The sequence below is a fragment of the Nannospalax galili genome, unplaced genomic scaffold (genome assembly GCF_000622305.1).
Source record: "Nannospalax galili isolate Female #2095 unplaced genomic scaffold, S.galili_v1.0 scaffold1023, whole genome shotgun sequence".
Lineage (NCBI taxonomy): Eukaryota > Metazoa > Chordata > Mammalia > Rodentia > Spalacidae > Nannospalax > Nannospalax galili.
This window is the reverse complement of record NW_008349234.1, coordinates 1471128-1487857: the sequence shown is the minus strand read 5'-3', so window position 1 is coordinate 1487857 and position 16730 is coordinate 1471128. Positions and strand designations below refer to the sequence as shown.

General features: G+C 38.8%; 1 protein-coding gene across 7 annotated transcripts in view; it reads left to right on the top strand.

Moving 5' to 3' along the window:
- The first annotated feature begins 6 nt into the window (after positions 1 to 6).
- Positions 7 to 16730, top strand: part of Tanc2 (tetratricopeptide repeat, ankyrin repeat and coiled-coil containing 2) — a 496754-nt gene continuing 480030 nt past the window's right edge. For 6 of the 7 annotated variants that reach the window (XM_029570139.1, XM_029570138.1, XM_029570135.1 and 3 more), the window contains exon 1: positions 7 to 354. The gene's annotated coding sequence lies outside the window, so the exon portion shown is untranslated. The remainder of the gene's footprint in view (positions 355 to 16730) is intronic. The other variant, XM_029570133.1, reaches the window with a different exon arrangement.

The window sequence follows — 16730 nt, the reverse complement described above, 5'->3', positions numbered from 1 at the left end:
GGGCGGCCGGCGCTGCCCTCCCGCCGCCGCCGCCCTCCGCGCCTCCTCGGGCGGCCCCGCCCCCGTTCCCATCCCCCTCGGCTCACCTCCGACTGTGCCGCGCGCGAGGCGGAGAGAGGCGCCGGCCGCCGCAGCCTCGGTGCTGAGGGGCGAGAGCCGGGCCCCTAGCCGAGCTGACAGGAGGAGCGCCGAGAGGCCCCGCCGTGCCGGAGCCGAACGCCGAGCCTCCGGGAGGCGTCCGAGGGCTCGCGACGTGCTGCGGGAGTCGCGAGCGGGCGGGCGGCACGGTCCTCACAGGAGACCCCCGGGACTCCGACTGGACCCTGAGGTGCGGCGCGCCCCTCCGAGCGGCAGGTGAGGGGCCGGGAGGGTGGCTCGGGTGACGGGCGTCCGCCTCCGACGCCTCCGGTACGGGATTGGGGCGGGGGCAAGAGGGGCTAACGCGGAGCGGGCAGCGCGGTCCCTATGCGTGGGGAAGGAAGGCTGCCTCCCAGCGTGGGACTCTGGGTGGCTTCAGATGGGTCCGCGGCCGGCCACTTGGCTGTCACCAGTGGAACTGGTACCTGGAGAATGTTTGGATGTCGGGCAGCGGGATGAGATGCGAGGCAGATTGCTAAACGTGGCAGGGAATGTGGTGCAGAACGAGTTGCAAAATGTGCCCCTGAATGCAGCAGAAAAGTAGTGAAATGTGCCAGGTGAAGGCACGGGATGGACTGGCCTCCTTGGCGGAGAAATGCATGATAGAAGTGTTATTTAGGGATATTAATAATTCCTTTGGGGAAGGAAATGTAATATAATGAAAGACTAATAGGGCTCATTGTTAGATATTCTGTCATAAGAGATCGAGAGGAGCTGTGATAAGCTGTTTTTTGACATAGGGAAAGTACCCACGTGAAAGCAAAAAAAAAGGGCAGATTGGTTGTGAGATAGGAAAGAAAAAAAATAGGGCTAAAATCATTTTAGGTTCTGTCATCAGCGTGCACAGCACCTATGCAATTGTATCCTGGCTTTCTGTTCCAGGTGTGGAATGTTTAAAATGTTGCCCACAAAACATAAACAATGATAATTAGCATTAGGAAGAAGATTGGATGTATGGGGTGTCTTTGACTCCTTTTCTGCTCCTCTCCAGGAAAAGGGAAAAAAAAAAAAAAAAAAAAAACCCTACAAAACAAAACCTACCCACAAACAAAAAGACAAACCAAGCAAGCAAGCCTCTTGAGCATAATTGTGAGTTCAAGATTGTTAAGCAAAGGGAAATATTTTTCATATGTGGTTTGATTTTTTACACAGGTGAAAAATAACTGGGATGAGGAAAACAAAACAATATGGTGAACAAAAGGGATAAATTTTCAGGCATTCTGAAGGCTGGAATGCTATGGCAATGGTTAATTACAGAGAATGGCAGTAGTGAACTATTCTTGTATGGTCTGGGTGTCGGGATGGGGAAATAAGATAAAAACGGAATACAGTAAATTGGCATAAAAAGCAACAACATGGATACTGTCAAAGAGTGCTGCTTCCCAGGTAAATCATCCTAGGAATGTGGGCACAAATCTGAAACAGATATTCCCTGTCTCTCTTCCTTGCCCCCTCCACCCCCATCTTTCTCTTCCTCTAGATGTGTGTGTGCACACGCACGCGCGCGCGTGCATGCACATATATGAAATTACCCACATGCTGCAAGACACTGACTTCCATTTAAGAACATCTGTGTTTTGAGAGGACTGTCAGAACATAGCTGGAATTTCAAAAGTAACAAAAGACAGCTCGATGAGCTATTTAATATAACGTGTATATACAATGAGTGTCTGTATAACTGAAACAAAAACAGAAATAGATGAATGTGTTCATTAGGATATATCTGATTATGGATGAAATTTTTGTGTGTCATGTTAGAATTCTTATAAATTGAATTACTTGCTTGAATGTTGTTCTTATTATAGTAATTTGCCAGATAATCTGAAAATTCATACTGATTGGCTTCCCCCTAGTTCCAGATTCAGCCACAGAAGGATCATTTCCTTCAGAAAGAAAATTGGGTTTCCTTTGATTAATTTTGAGCTTTCGTCTTTTCCGTAGCTGTTTCCCTTACCTTGGGGTTCTGTGGAGGCTAAGGAAGAGAGGAGAGGGCCAGAGAATAAAGAGCAGTTCTGTTGGATCTTCCTGTTTTGTTCTGACTGTAAGCCGTATGTACTGCCACCCCCTACTGTCTGTAGGAAGAGGTGTTGCAGAGGCCTGTTCTTTCCTTGTTATCACTGCCCCCTTGTGTAAGGGAAGAAATTGATAGCTGTACTTTGGGAAACCAGTCCTTTCAGAATGTTCTTTATCTTTGGAATGGCTATGTAGGTTTATTAATCACTTGTTTCCTTAAGAGTCCAGAGCTACAAATGTAGTTTATCAGGTCTTAGATTTGATGTCCGCTTAAAATAGTATCTGATATTAGTCAATAATTCAAATAGCTAAGAATGCTTTCAGTATGTTCAGAAACATGGGATTCTGTTATTACTAGTAGTTATAGCTTATATAGCACTTATCTTGTGTCCAGTCTTGTACATTATTTAAATCAATTCCAAAGTCCTAGGAGGTACATACTGTTATTTCCATTTTACCCATGAGAAATGGAAACAGATCAAATAACTTGCCAAAGATTACATAGCTAAGAAATGGAAGAATTTCAATTTAGGAACTCTGGCTCCAAACTCTGTTCTTTACAAGTGTGCTGTATTGCCCCTCCATATTAGTATTGACAAAGCATACTTAAAATGCACATACCCATCATAAAGCAAAGACTGTAGATGTGGACAGCCTAGCAGAACTCACATGTATGTTAAGTCTATATGTATGCAGAGTAGATATGGTAGAATATTTCCATTTAGGATTTGCTTTTCAATTTATTTCTAAAATTACAAGTAGAAGTGTATTAGCACATTTCATGTGGTCAATGACATATTTATAGTAGTGTTTGGTTTGGGAAGGATCTTTAGAAGTAAAGAGTTACTTTCAGATAGTTTGATATGGACACACACTCACACACAGACACAGAGACACACAGACACACACCCCGTTTCTTTAAAAGCACCAGTAAACCTTTATTGCTAATTTTACTTGGAAAATCAAGGGGGAATTATTATTATTATCCCTGCCTACTTGCATTTTATGATCTCTATTTATTTAAAAATGTAGTTAGCAAAATGGGTTAGGTGGTCCTTATGAACATTTAACTCTTCCATTAGTAAAGATTTGCTCAGTTTTTTCTTAACACTTAAACATTGTTTCATATATTGACTACATATGAAATACTTATAAAAAATGAATAAACTACAAAGAATAACAGTGTAGCCCACAATCCTCATATGACTTCATAAGAAATGGAGCATTACTTCTCACAGTTCTGATCATTATTTTCTCTTTCCTGCCAAACTATTTATACCATTCTCCCCACCTTTTCTGATTATACTGTGAATCATACATCACATATAACCAAATACTATCTTATCTTATACACTTCTTGATATTGTGGAAATTGAATGCACTGATTATGGCTTAAAATTTTAGAATATTCAATAAATTCAAATACAGACCTTCTCTGAATTGAATAAATAAATACCTGCTCTGAGTTTGTATTGATTGATAGTTCATTTTAGACTATTTTACTTGTAAGCCCAATTTGATCTGTGTCTTTTTTTTTTTTTTTTTTTTTTTTTTTTTTTTTTTTTTTTAAGCTGTAGCTCCAGCTGCCTGGAACTCACTCTGTAGACCAGGCTGGCCCAGAATTCACAGAGGATCTGCCTGCCTCTGCCTCCCGAGTGCTGGGATTAAAGACGTGTGCCACCATGCCTGGCAGATCTGTATCTTTATTATAGAAATTTACCAAGATCGTTAAACTGTAATCTATTATTTCTGTTTCCATTTGTTTATTGATTGATTGATTGATTGATTGATTGAAACAGGGTCTCCTTATGTGGCTCAGGTTGACATTGGACTTTTGATCCCTCTATCCCTGTATCCCTCGTGCTAGAATTGATTATAAGCATGTGCCACCTTGCCTGACTGTTTTTAATTTTTTTTTTTTTTTTTTTTTTTTTTTTGGTGGTGGTTCTGGAGATAAAGCCTGGGGCCATTGTGCATCCTATGAACATCCTTTGCCGCTGAGCTACATTCCTAGCCTCTCATCATCAGTTTTTAACTGTCTCTTTTTTCCTCCCTCTTTCTTATAGTTGACTTGGTTCTTTTAGTATTTTCTAAATAACTGAATTGTTTTGAATGGAGAAGGAAGTTGACTCTAAAAAGGAATATAATAATCTAGGAGTTCCAGAAGGGAAATACTGGGGTGGTTGGTATTTATTGGATATATGGTAGTTTAAGTATGCACAAAGGTGTGTCAGAATTTTTTCTTTGCCATATTTCTTCTTCTTGTGATAAAAATTAAGGCAAACTGAGACAAACTGATTAAATACACAGAATCACCCAATGTTAGCGAGAATATTTTGATTGATAGTACCCAGATTTCCTTTCAAGGACTTAGAACGACTTACTACAGGTGGCTGTTTACTTTCCTAGCACTAGTATGAGCAAGGTAGCAAATACATGAATCTAGCTTAATTATTGGACATTGCTTTTTTTCCTCTGTAAATTAATTAGTAGCTTAGTATTGCCATATATGCCTGTAGTAATTCAATACTATTATTTACAGGGAAGCCACCATGTAAATATACTGTAAAAGTAAATCATTTAGACTTTGTTCTACTATGAAAGGGGTCACTTGGTTTATTTGAATTACATTTTTCTATTAATTTATATTAGATTAAAATTATTTAAGATTAAAAAAGATAAGCAAGAAGACAAGGTGATAGAGTCTGGTGAGTCTCTTGAAAAAGTTATGGAGAGAAATGTTAAAAGAGAAGCTTTAGTTTTCCATTTTAAGGTCCTTTTTCTTTTTTAAAAATATTTTATTATTTTTATTTTATGTGCATGAGTATATTGCCTGCATGTATGTGAGTGCACCCGTGACGTAATGCCGTGGAGGTCAGAAGAGGGTTTTGGATTCCCCTAGAACTGGAGTTGTTCAGAACCGCCATGTGGGTGCTGGGAATCGAACCCGGGTCCTCTGCAAGAGCAAGTCAGTGCTCTTAACCCCTGAGTCATCTCTTCAGCTCAAGGTCCTTTTTCTTTTAGAGGATATTTTACCTTGAATATTTAGGATTCAAGGTAAATTTAGATGGAAAACAAGAAATTGGTGTCTTGGGTTTCAGAATGCTAAAGCAGATTGTGGATACAGGAAGTGAAAAACAGGACCTTTCTTAGTCCAGAAAACTCTAAATAATTATAGCAGCATAGTTATTTTTGGGGAAAAAAAGTCTTTTATTAGGTCAGTTTACTTTTGTTTTGCAGTGCTGAGGATTGAACCAAGGGCCTTATACATGTTGGGCAAATGTTCTGCCATTAAGCTAGCTGTATCTCCAACCAAGGCCATTTTATTAAAAAGAATTATGAATCACTTAAAAACTGTGTGAATGTTGAAAGTATCAAATGAGTTGATTATTTTGGGGGCTGCACACTACCGAAGTATCTTGCTATGTTCATTTTCTGTTTTTCTCTGGAACGTTTGTGATAAACATGACTAAGTTTAAGAGACAAAAGAATTTATTAGCCTTAATCATGCTTTTCTTTATTCTTCTCATAGAATCAGTTTCTGCCTTTTATCAGTCATTAGATACAACTTCTTAAGTGCCTTTTTTATAGAACTTGAGATAGTCTGATGTCAGTCATCTAAAATGAGCTGTTGCATTTTAGTCAATGATCTTGGTGTATTTAGAAAGAGTCTAGTTACAGAAGACTCTTTACTCTGTGTCAAATTTATGTACCTTTCTTTCACAAGTACCTCCACATTGCTGCCGGAGTGATATCTCTATGTTATTTTCTTTGTGTGGTGCATGCACATAGATGTGAAGGTGCACACCCGTGCATGTGGATGCCAAGGAGGAGCATCCCTCTAGAATGCTCAGGCTTATTCCCTTGAGACAGAATCTCACTGAATAGAAGCTCACCTTTTTGGCTAGGTTGACTAGCCAGTGAGCTCCCAGATCTGCCTAGCTGTGCCTCTCATATTTGTTTCACTACAAATATGTACAGTCATGCCTTGATTTTTACAAAGATGCTAGGGATTCAGACTCAGGTCCTTATGCTTGCATAGCAAGTGCTCTTGCCCACTGAGCTACCTCCCCAGCCCTAGAGAGATACTTCTAAATGGTGAGCTGATCTTTACTCTTCTTCAGAGTCTTTCAGTGGCTTCTCCTCTTAGAAAACATAAGATGGAAATGCCGTAGCAAACAATATGAGGCCATTCACAATCTTTTCTCTGCATCCTCTTTTGACTCGTTACCTGCCATATTCTTCAAAGTTATTCTTCAATAATTCTGAATTCCTTAAATATAAAATTACTTTACATTTTTAAGATTTTCTATATAAAGCTCTCTTTGCATGGACTATTCCTCCCTGGTCTTTTGTTCTCAGGGAAAAGTCTCCTTACTTTCTTGACCTAAGCAGTTTGTTTTGAGTAAAAAAGACTACTTACTCATCTGACTGGGCTTGAGTATGCTAGTCTCTCTTCTCCCTTTGTACCAGGTAAGCATTTTAATTCTTATGTGACTGTCTTATTAGACTGTTCTTTTTTATATTTCCTAGGGTGGTGGTAAGAGGAAGATTAGAAGGTTCTCTGTGTGAAGTTTAACCAAATTATTTTCTTTGTCAGTTATAGAAATTGACCAGCTATAGCCTATGGAGTCAAATCTAACCCTTCATCTACTTTTGTGTGTCCTGAAAACTAAGACTAGTTTTTACATTTTTAAGTGGTTGAAAAAATATTAAAAGAATAATACATTATGCCATGTGAAAATTGTAAGCATTCAAATATCTGTGTTGTGTCCATAAAGACCAATTTATTGAAACATAGCCATGCCCATTTGTTTACATCTTGGCTATGGTCTTTTTCAGGCACAACAGCAGAGTTGAGTAGTTGTGGAGATCATATGGCCTACAAAGCCTAATTACTTACTTTCTAGTTCTTTAAAGAAAACATTTGCCAGTCCTTGATCTATTACTGTTACGTAGTCTGCCCATTCATGCTTATTGAATGTTTGGATATGGAGGTGTACTGTGTCTGTTTTTTGTGGGGAATCCTTTTTTTTTTTTTTTTTTTTTGCACAGAATACTTTTTTTTGCCTCTGTTTACTGAGAAAAATTGGCTACTTTGCTTTAGTATTACTAATCTGACAAGCCCCTATTGTACTGCCTTAGGCATTGTTATTATGTCTAACTCTGAAGAATTTCTGATAATTTTTTATTATTTTTTGTTTTTTTGAGACAAGGTCTCCCTGTAGCCTTTGTTGGCCTGGAACTTGATAAGTAGACCAGGCTGGCCCTGCCTCTGCCTCCCAAGTTCTGGGATTAATGCTGTGTACCACCATACCCAATTTTGGATAGTGTTTCATTAAATTCTGTTTTTTAAAAAGAAGTATCCCAAGAGGAGAAGAGCTTGGAACAGAGCAAAGTTTTCTTTGATCAGGTTTCAGTCTCTCATGTGTTTTACATAAAAAGATTGTTATACCTCCAAAAACTTTGATTTTTGTCTTTGTTATACAATCACCTTGTGTGTGAGGTATAAGTTGAGTTCAACTAGTTATGCTGGAAAAATTGGAGGATTTTTATGGAGTGTCATTTATGTAGGTGTTTGACTCCTGCCATAAATATGTCCTGATTTCCTGATTTTTATTACTGTTTTTTTCAGTTAAGAATAGAAATTTCATATTCTTCCTTAAAAGATAAAATTATTTCAGTGTAATTTAAAACTATGTAGTATATTATTATTTTTACTTTTCTAAAGGTTTACTAGCCAATAATGATATTTTACTGTTTTTCTTTTGTGACAAAACTCTTATGAAAGGCTTTGTGTTTATTTTTTCTTTAAAACATTTTTTTGCTGGGGGCGGGAGAGAAAGAGAAATGAGAATGTGTGTTCACATGTGGAGGCCAGAAGTTGATGTTGGGTGTATTCCCTGATTATTCTGCATCTTATGTATTGAGTCTCTCCCTTGGTCCCAGATCTTGCTTATTTGATTAGTCCCTGTCTCAGCCTCCCACATGCTGGGATCACAGGCAGGTTACCATGCCTGTCTGGCATTTCCATGGGTCTTGGGGATCAGAACTCTCTCCTCATGCTTGTATAACAAGCATATAATTTGCAGAGCCATCCTCCTAGCCCCTGTATACTTATTTTTATAAATATCAGCTACTATTTCAGACATAAAATTCACAAGGAAAAGTATACCTAAATAATAATGGAAAAATCTTAGTAGTGCCAAATGGATCTTTGGACCAGTAGTCACACTTAATTCTCTATCTTAAATATCATAACAAGCTGGGCATAGTGGCACATACCTTTAATCCCAGTGCTCGGGAGGCAGAGGCAGGTGGATCTCTGTGAGATGGCGTCCAGCCTGGTCTATATAGCAAGTTCCAAGCCAGCTGGGGCTACAAGGAGACCCTGTCTCAAATACAAACAAGCAAAATGTGAATATATATATATAATATATATGTTGTATATATATATTATATATTATATCATAGCAAGATATCTGATCATGAAGATTGACATGACAAAATATGGCACTTTTTTTCCTTGACATGGAAGCCCCCTTTTGTTACTATGGAACGAATCCTGTAAGTGGATTATATTTTTTAAACTTGGTGATGAGAGTATGTAGACACTTATGATTTAGTCATTTTAGGTATGAAGAGCCTGCTTCACATCTTAGTAAATAGCCTCTACCTAAATGAAGACAGTGTCTTCTTAGCCCTTTGCTCCTAATCTTGCATTGGAGAGGGAGAGTAGCCTACAAATTTCTAGTTGCTAAAATTTAATAAGGCAAAGCTAGTTGGGCTGGGAAGCTTGATAGATGTTTGTTGTACTCTGTCTCATTCTGTTCAAATTGCAGAGTTCCCTAGGACTGTGAATTAGAGGGAATGAGTATTTAGCTTTTGTAGACCTGTGGAACCAAGACTTATTAAAGTGAATAGACAAATAGCCAACAAACCACACACACCCAAATCTTCTCTTCTAGGGTTTTAAAGAGGAAGAGAAACTTGCTTTGAAAGCTGTTAGATCTTCCTAATGTCACAAATGACAATAATGTTGTTCAGTTTAAGACTCTTTAAGTCAAGTATAGTGGTGTAAACCTATAATCCTGGTACGAAGGAAGCTGAGGCAGGAGAATTGTCATGAGATTGAAGCTAGCCTCAGCCCTGTCTCAAACAAAACAAAATCAAAATAAGCAGCTTTAACTTTCTATAAAGAGAGACCAATTGTATAGTAGAAAGAATATGAATTTGAGTTTTGAATCATTAAAACAGATTCAAATTATAGCTATATGGAGTGCTAAAAATTTATCTTGCAACAGTTTTATAATAGAATGAAATGATGTAAGCGAAAATCTTTAGGACAATGCCTAGTACTTAGTAAATGATAAATTTTATATAGCTTTGGAAAGTATCTTGGATTTCTGATGTGTGCTAACCCAACTCTTCCTCCCGTTTTTTTTTTCATGACTGATTTTGTTATCTTGTCTTCTTTTTAAAGCCTTGGAAGGCTAATTAAAACAACAGCAACAGCCACAAGACCTGGATAGTTTGGCTGATAATTTATTTTATTTGTATTCTCAAATTTCCTTTTATGAAAGATTTGTATAGCTGAGAGAAAGAGGTTCTTTTTAAAGATAGGGCGTCTTTGCATACCCTAGGCTGGCCTGGTGAACTCAAGATCTTCATGCCTTCTGTACTAACTGAGATTGTAGGTGTGTTCCACCATGCCTGGCCAAGAGTTTTTTTTTTTTTTTAATAATTGGCAACTTCACACTCAGATACTGTTAGGTAGAGACTCTTGTTACACGTTTTGGGGGTACTATTTTCCTTTAAATACTACAAAAGACAAAAAGAAAAAGGGAAAAAGGAAAAAAAATATAATCCTTACCATGAAATATCAATTCATAGCTTTTCTTGAAACAATGGGCCTTTCACAGTTTTTTCCAGTTTGGTCATGTAAACATTTTCAACTTTTACAAACATCTCTTATTCTTTTGATAATTGGAACTATATCCTCCCCCACTACTCACCAGTGCTTGAAGTTGATAGTTTTTGTAGTCATTGATATTTTTTAAAATGTATGTGATTAAACAAGGTAAACTGCTTAGAGAATTTGTTTCTGCAGTCTCTACTTAATGATGATAATAATAAAGTTTGTCTACTTACTGTATAAAGTAATATGCTGAAGGAAATTTTCTCTTCTTTCAATAATATAGATAACTTCAGAATTTCAGTTTTGGCTTTGGGATATAGCTCTGTGGTAGAGTACTTGTCTAGCAGGTACAAGGTCCTAGGTTCAACCCCCAGTACTGGGGGGAAGGGAAGGGAGGGAGGGAGGGAGGGAAGGGAAGAGGGGAAGGGAAGGGAGAAGAGAAGGGAAGGGAATTTGTGCTAGTTGTAATGTAAAAAAACTTTGTCTTGAGCTGGGGATGTAGCTCAGTTGGTAGAGTACTTTCAGAGCATGCATGAGGTACTGGGTTCCATCCTCAGCGGCACATAACCTGGGTATGGTGGTATAGCCTATAATCCTTGGGTGGATCAGAACTTCAATGTTCAAGGTCATCTTCTGCTCCTTAGCAAGTTCCAGGCAAAAATTTAACTTGAAAACATCTCATTTGTCTTTTGGAAATACTACTTATATGCAACTTTGGTTTCTGTTGGGTTGTTCTGGATTTGGGGGGGGGGCTGGAGAGATGGCTCAGTGGTTAAGAACACTGGTTGGCTCTGTGGTCATTGCATGTAAGTACACACATGCATGCAATAACCACAGAGCCAGAAGAGGGCATCAGATCCCCTGGAACTGGAGTTTTGGATGGTGGTTAGCTGCATGTGGGGGCTGGGAACTGAATCCTGGTTCTCTGGAAGAGTAACCAATGCTATTAACTGCTGAGTCATCTCTCCAGCCCTTATTCTACTTTTTAAAAATTACATAAGTAATATATCTGATTGTGACTAGTAGAATAAATAAGCTGGAGGTGAATAAAGAAAACATCAGTGTTCTTCCTTCATGCATCCTTCCTGTCTCTATTTAAATTCCTTGTGGCAGAAAACATAATTGACAGTTTGAATTTTTCAGTGTCCTTCTCTTTGCTCAAAAATATCTAAGCATACACACACACACACACACATAAACTTCTTTTAAATAGAGGATCATATTATTTACATTGCTCAGTAACTTGAATTATTCACTTAACCATATATCAGCTCTCTCCAAGTTCAGTAAATGGAACTCTTAATTAATTTTAAAAATGCTGAATATGGGGGCTAGAGAAATGGCTCAGCAGTTAAGAGCACTGACTGCTCTTGCAGAGCACCTGGGTTTGCGTCCCAGCACCCACATGGCATCTATGAACCATCCTTAACTCCAGTTCCAGGGCAATTCAAAGCCCTCTTCTGACCTCCACAGCATTGCACGACACGGGTGCACTCACATACATGCAGGCAATATACTCATACACAAAAAATAAAAATAATAAATAAAATGTTAAAAAATGCTGAATATTTTATAGCATACAGCACCATAATTTATTGTTATTACCCAACTGATTGATGATAAGATTGTTTCTTTTTTGTCTGCTTTTATTAACTATTAGTACTGTTTAGTCCACTCCTATGACCAGAGAAACATTCTAAATAAAATATTAGCAAAATAGATCTCAAAGTCCATATAAAAGAGTGTGTCTGGAGAACATTTGGGGATTCAAGTTAGACTCTAGGCTTTATTACCCAGAGAGAATACATTGAATTAAGTGGGGTGGGGGGATATAGGGAGGAGTGGATGGGGAAGGGGATATAAATGTTATCAAATTATACTGTCTGGAAATCACAAAAATTCAATAAAAATGCTAAAAAAAGACTATATTCTAGGAAAGCTGGGATATTAAAATATTAACATTTTATCAAATGGCCAAAGTTACAAGATTAAAAAACTATTCCTAGGGAGTATGTCTTAGGGACGTACTTATGTTTTAGGGAGAGTTGACAGGCTTTTTATTTATAGAAAATGGCTTGGGTATATCTTCTGTGCTGGATAACTTTAGTGTCAACTTGACACACCTGGGTTGAGGGAGCCTCAATTAGGGAATTGCCTCCATTGGACTGGCCTACGGCCATGTCTGTGGGGGAATTTTCTTAATTGTTGAGTGATGTGGGAGGGCCCAACCCACTGTGGATGGTGCCATCCCTGGGCAGGTGGGCCTGTGTTGCATAAGAAGCAGGCTGAGCAGGGGCCAGCAGAGCAAGCCAATAAACAGTGTTCCTCCATGGCATGTGTTCTACCTCCTGCCTCCAGGTTCCTGGCCTGTGTTCCTACCTTGGGTTCCCTGATGAACCTGGGAGATGTAAGCTGAACAAACTTTCCTCCCCAAGTTGGTATTGGTCAGAGTATTTTGTTACCGCAATAGAGAGACAAACTAAAACATCTGCCCATGTGAATAGTCTTTGTTTTACACAGTTCATTGGTATTAACATTGATAGACAAGTCTTTATTTTGGAATCTTTGGGGGGATTTTGTTAGTCCTTTGCATTGCCCATGCCTTCATTACTGGACTTTGGCTGCTAAAGCCTGATATCATTGACAGTCCTGGCAACATATTTCTAGAGACTGTATGGGTAATGTGGATGCTATCCTCTTTAGGGCTTTCAAGATTGTTTTGGGCTTAACAAGCACCCTCTTGTCTTCTGTGCATATAGTCTTGGAAATATTAACCTGCATGTTTTTGAGGCCTTTCATGTGCTTATTGGCAAAATTGTGTTCTTTAGAATCTGAGTGTTTTTTTTTTTAATGTGTATGAGTGTATTGCCTGCATGTAACTCTACCTGTGTCATGCAGTGCCCACGGAGGTCAGAAGAGGGCGTTGGGTCCCCTGGAACTGGAGATACAGACCGTTGTTAGCCTCCATGTGGGTACTGAGAGCCGAACCCAGGTCCTCTGCAAGAGCAGCCAGTGCTCTTTAACCACTGAGCCATCTCTTCAGCTCCCCTGTAATCTGAGTATTTTGAAGACATTTCTAAGCCATTTTCAGAAATGCTCCTAAATATGATTTTGTTCTTGGATTTACCATATCTTTTCTGCCATCTACGACTCTGGAGTGGTGGACACTGAACAGAAGAGTACCATTTATCAAGTTCCAAAGAAAGCATTTGCTAACGTTTAGGAATAATTTCCTCAAGAGTGTATGCAGTGTAATTTCTGAATCCTTATTTGTGTGAAGATGCTTTTCTTCTGTAATGATCAGTGAATGAGACCTTGCCTGGAAGTAGTATATCCATGGATCATAATCCTTTTTTCCATATAGTTTATACACGTTATTCCACTGTTTTCAAGTGTTTTGTGCAACAGATGAGAAATCTAATGCTAGTTTCATTTTTAATGGGTCTGTCTTCTACACATGTATATTTTTTTAAATTGAACTTTCATTACTTTATACAACAGTTCTTAAACAAATTTAGACACCCCCCCTCCCCCATCCATATCCCTGATCTCCCTACCGGACCTCATGTATTCTGCCATACATGTTAAGTCCCATCCAGTCAAGTATTTGTACCCAGATGTCCTTCAGTGTAAATTCATCCACTGGAGTCTAGTCAACTCATCTAGAGAGCATGTCAGGTATACTTTCCCTCATCAAGGATTGATCAGTCTTCAATAGTTCTCAGTCTAGGGCCCCCACCATCCATTTCTTTCCTCCCCTGTGGGCCCTTGTTTAATTGAGTTGGCATGGGTCCTGTGCTCTATGCCACCATTGCCACAAGTTCATATGTGCAAACTTCCCAGTGGCCTGAAAGCCTCTGCTTTCCTGTATTTGTGAACCAGCTCTGGCTCTAAAATTCTTTCTGCTTCCTATTCTGCAGTGGTCCCTGAGCCGTGGATGGGTGAGGTTCAATGTAGGAGTCCCATCCAAGGATACATACTCTGCGGTCTCTTATTCTTTAAAACTTGGCCAGTTGTGGCCTTCTGTGTGTATCATACTCTGTTGTATAAGGAAGCTTTACTCGTAAGAGTTGAGGAAACACTAGTTTTCTCTCTGCATACCTTACACCACTCATCAAAGAAGCTTCTTTATGCAACATATGAAGACTACTGCAAAATTCCACAACTGGTCAGACACAGAGAATGTATGTCTGAGAGATCCCCAGTACTAGGTGACACATCTATAGTTGAACCTCTATGCCTAAGATTGATGGTACATAGTGGAACAAGGGGCAGAGAGAAAACATGTACTTTTTTTTGAGACAGGGTCTCTGTAGCCTCAGCTGGCCTAGAACTCTATGTATACCAGGTTGTTCTCAATTTCACAAAGATGTGCCTGCTTCTGCCTCCTGAGTGCTGGGACTGAAGGTGTGCACCACCTTGTCCGGCCAACACATGTGCTTTTAGTATGCATAAGCCCTGAGATTGTCAAGTCTAATCTTAGGAAGTTTATCTGTTGTATATCATGAGAAGCCCAGTGCTGCAGGTTCATTTCCCATTTCTTGAGCTCCTATTCTTGACTGTACAGAGCTCTGGTATCTCCTTTGGGATCCCCAGTATTCCTTTGTTTCTTAAGCTGTAAAGTTCATATTGATATACATTGTGTTTCAAAGTTTTAGGAAATATTTTATTAATATTTTTCTATTAGTGCTGTTCCTGGCTTTAATTTTCTTTAGGCTTCCGCTTTCTATGTGCTTAGCCTTTTTTTTTTTTTTTGCCTACTTTCAGTATTTGCAACTTTCAAATCTTTTTCAAGTTTTAAGATTTTCCACTTTTCTGTAATTTATTTTTCTTAAGGAATTATCTGCTTTTGTTCACGCTTGTCTAAATTTCTAGATTTCTTCTTTTAAATTATTTCCCAAATTATGACATCTTAATGTGGGTTTGTCTATTTATTATTTCTGTTGTTCTTTCATGTCCTGTGCCATTTTCTCAAGATATTTTAGCTCCCTTTGAAATAGGATGTTGCAGTTTTGATCTGTGTGTGGGCATGCCATCGTGGCATGCTTTCATCATCTGTAAGGGTGTTATTCTCCCTTTTCTTATAATCACAACTTTGTATGGGACTGACCTTGATACTTTCATGAAATTTTTATTTGAAATTAATTTTTTTAATCTTTTAGAACATAGTTGGGTTCAGTTCAGGAAAGCTTTTTCAAATTTCACAGAGCTTTTTCTTCTCTGTTTTTTTCTATAGTGTTAAAAAAAATTGATGACTTTCTGAGATTTCCTGGCTTTATTCTCTCTAGTTGAGTCTGAACCTTCTCTTTCCTTTATCTCTCCTGTCTGACCCCAGTTTCCACCCCTCATGACCAGGAAACCCTTCTTCAGTGCCTTCTAGAGCTCCCTTCAGTCATCTGCAAAACTCTTTTTATTTTTCAATGTCTTCTCCAAACAATACCTTTAGCTCCTTACTGTAGCTGAATACCTAGGTCTTATCCTAGAGACATTTCTTTGCCTTTAAGAATTCTTTAGTCAAGGCTTCTCCTATTGAGAACAAAGATGGTCTCTTTGCTTCTCATGCTGTGTGTAGGCAACTTCTGAGCTCTTTGTCACTCCCCTTCTACGGTAGCTGTAATTGCCGATGATTTCAGTACCTAGGCAGAGTTTCCTTCTAGTACTCTGACATCTTGACCTTTTCTCCTCCTGAAACCTTGTTTTTTCCTTGCCACTCATTTCTGTAGTATGAATTATGCAGATGTCTTTGAATCCTCAGTGTATCTGTATAGTCTGAGGATGAACTTATCCTCCTGCCTCTACCTCCCAAACTTTGAAAAACCACAGATGCCTAGGACTCACTTCTGTAGATACTGACTTGGTTTATCTGAGATGTAACTCAACATTTTAATTTTCACGGTGTTTTTAATGTGCAGCCAGGATTGAGATACACTGCTTTAAAACTTATTACTAATAACCACAGCCTTTTATGTTATCAATTTCTAACATTTTACTTTCCAACTATCACCTTTTGTTTTCTAGTTTCCTTTCTGTTGTTGCGATAAAACATTCAGACCAAAAGCAACTTAGAGGAGGTTGGGATTGGGGGAAGGGTTTATTTGGCTTATATGTTCAAGTTACAATCCATCATTGAGGGAAGTCATAGCAGGAACTCCAGGTAGGAACCTGGAGGAAGGACCATGGAGGAAAGCTGTTCACTGGCTTGCTCACTGGCTCATGCCCAGCTAGCTCTCTTATTTAGCCCATACCCACCTGCCTAAGGATGGTTCTGCCCACAGTTGACAGAGTCCTCCCATATCCATTGGCCTCAGGCCATTTTGATTTGGGAAATTCATCAATTGAGGTTTCCTCTTCCCTGTTGACTCTAGGTTGTGTCAAGCTGACAAAAACTAACCAGCACAGTACTCAACAATCTTGACTCTTTCATCTTGTTGGTACCTTTTTTTTTTCTGATTCAAGCTGCTATGTTTATTCAAACCATGATTTTTAAAAATTTTTTAATAACTACGTGATTAGAAGAAGCATTTTATTACAGCTTTAACATATTCAGTAACACACTCCAGAGCAAGCATACATCTCTTTCACAAGTGGCTGTAAGTTTCCAGGTTCACAGTTGAATTAATACAGTTATACAATATTGAACTCAGTATAACACCTGTAAGAC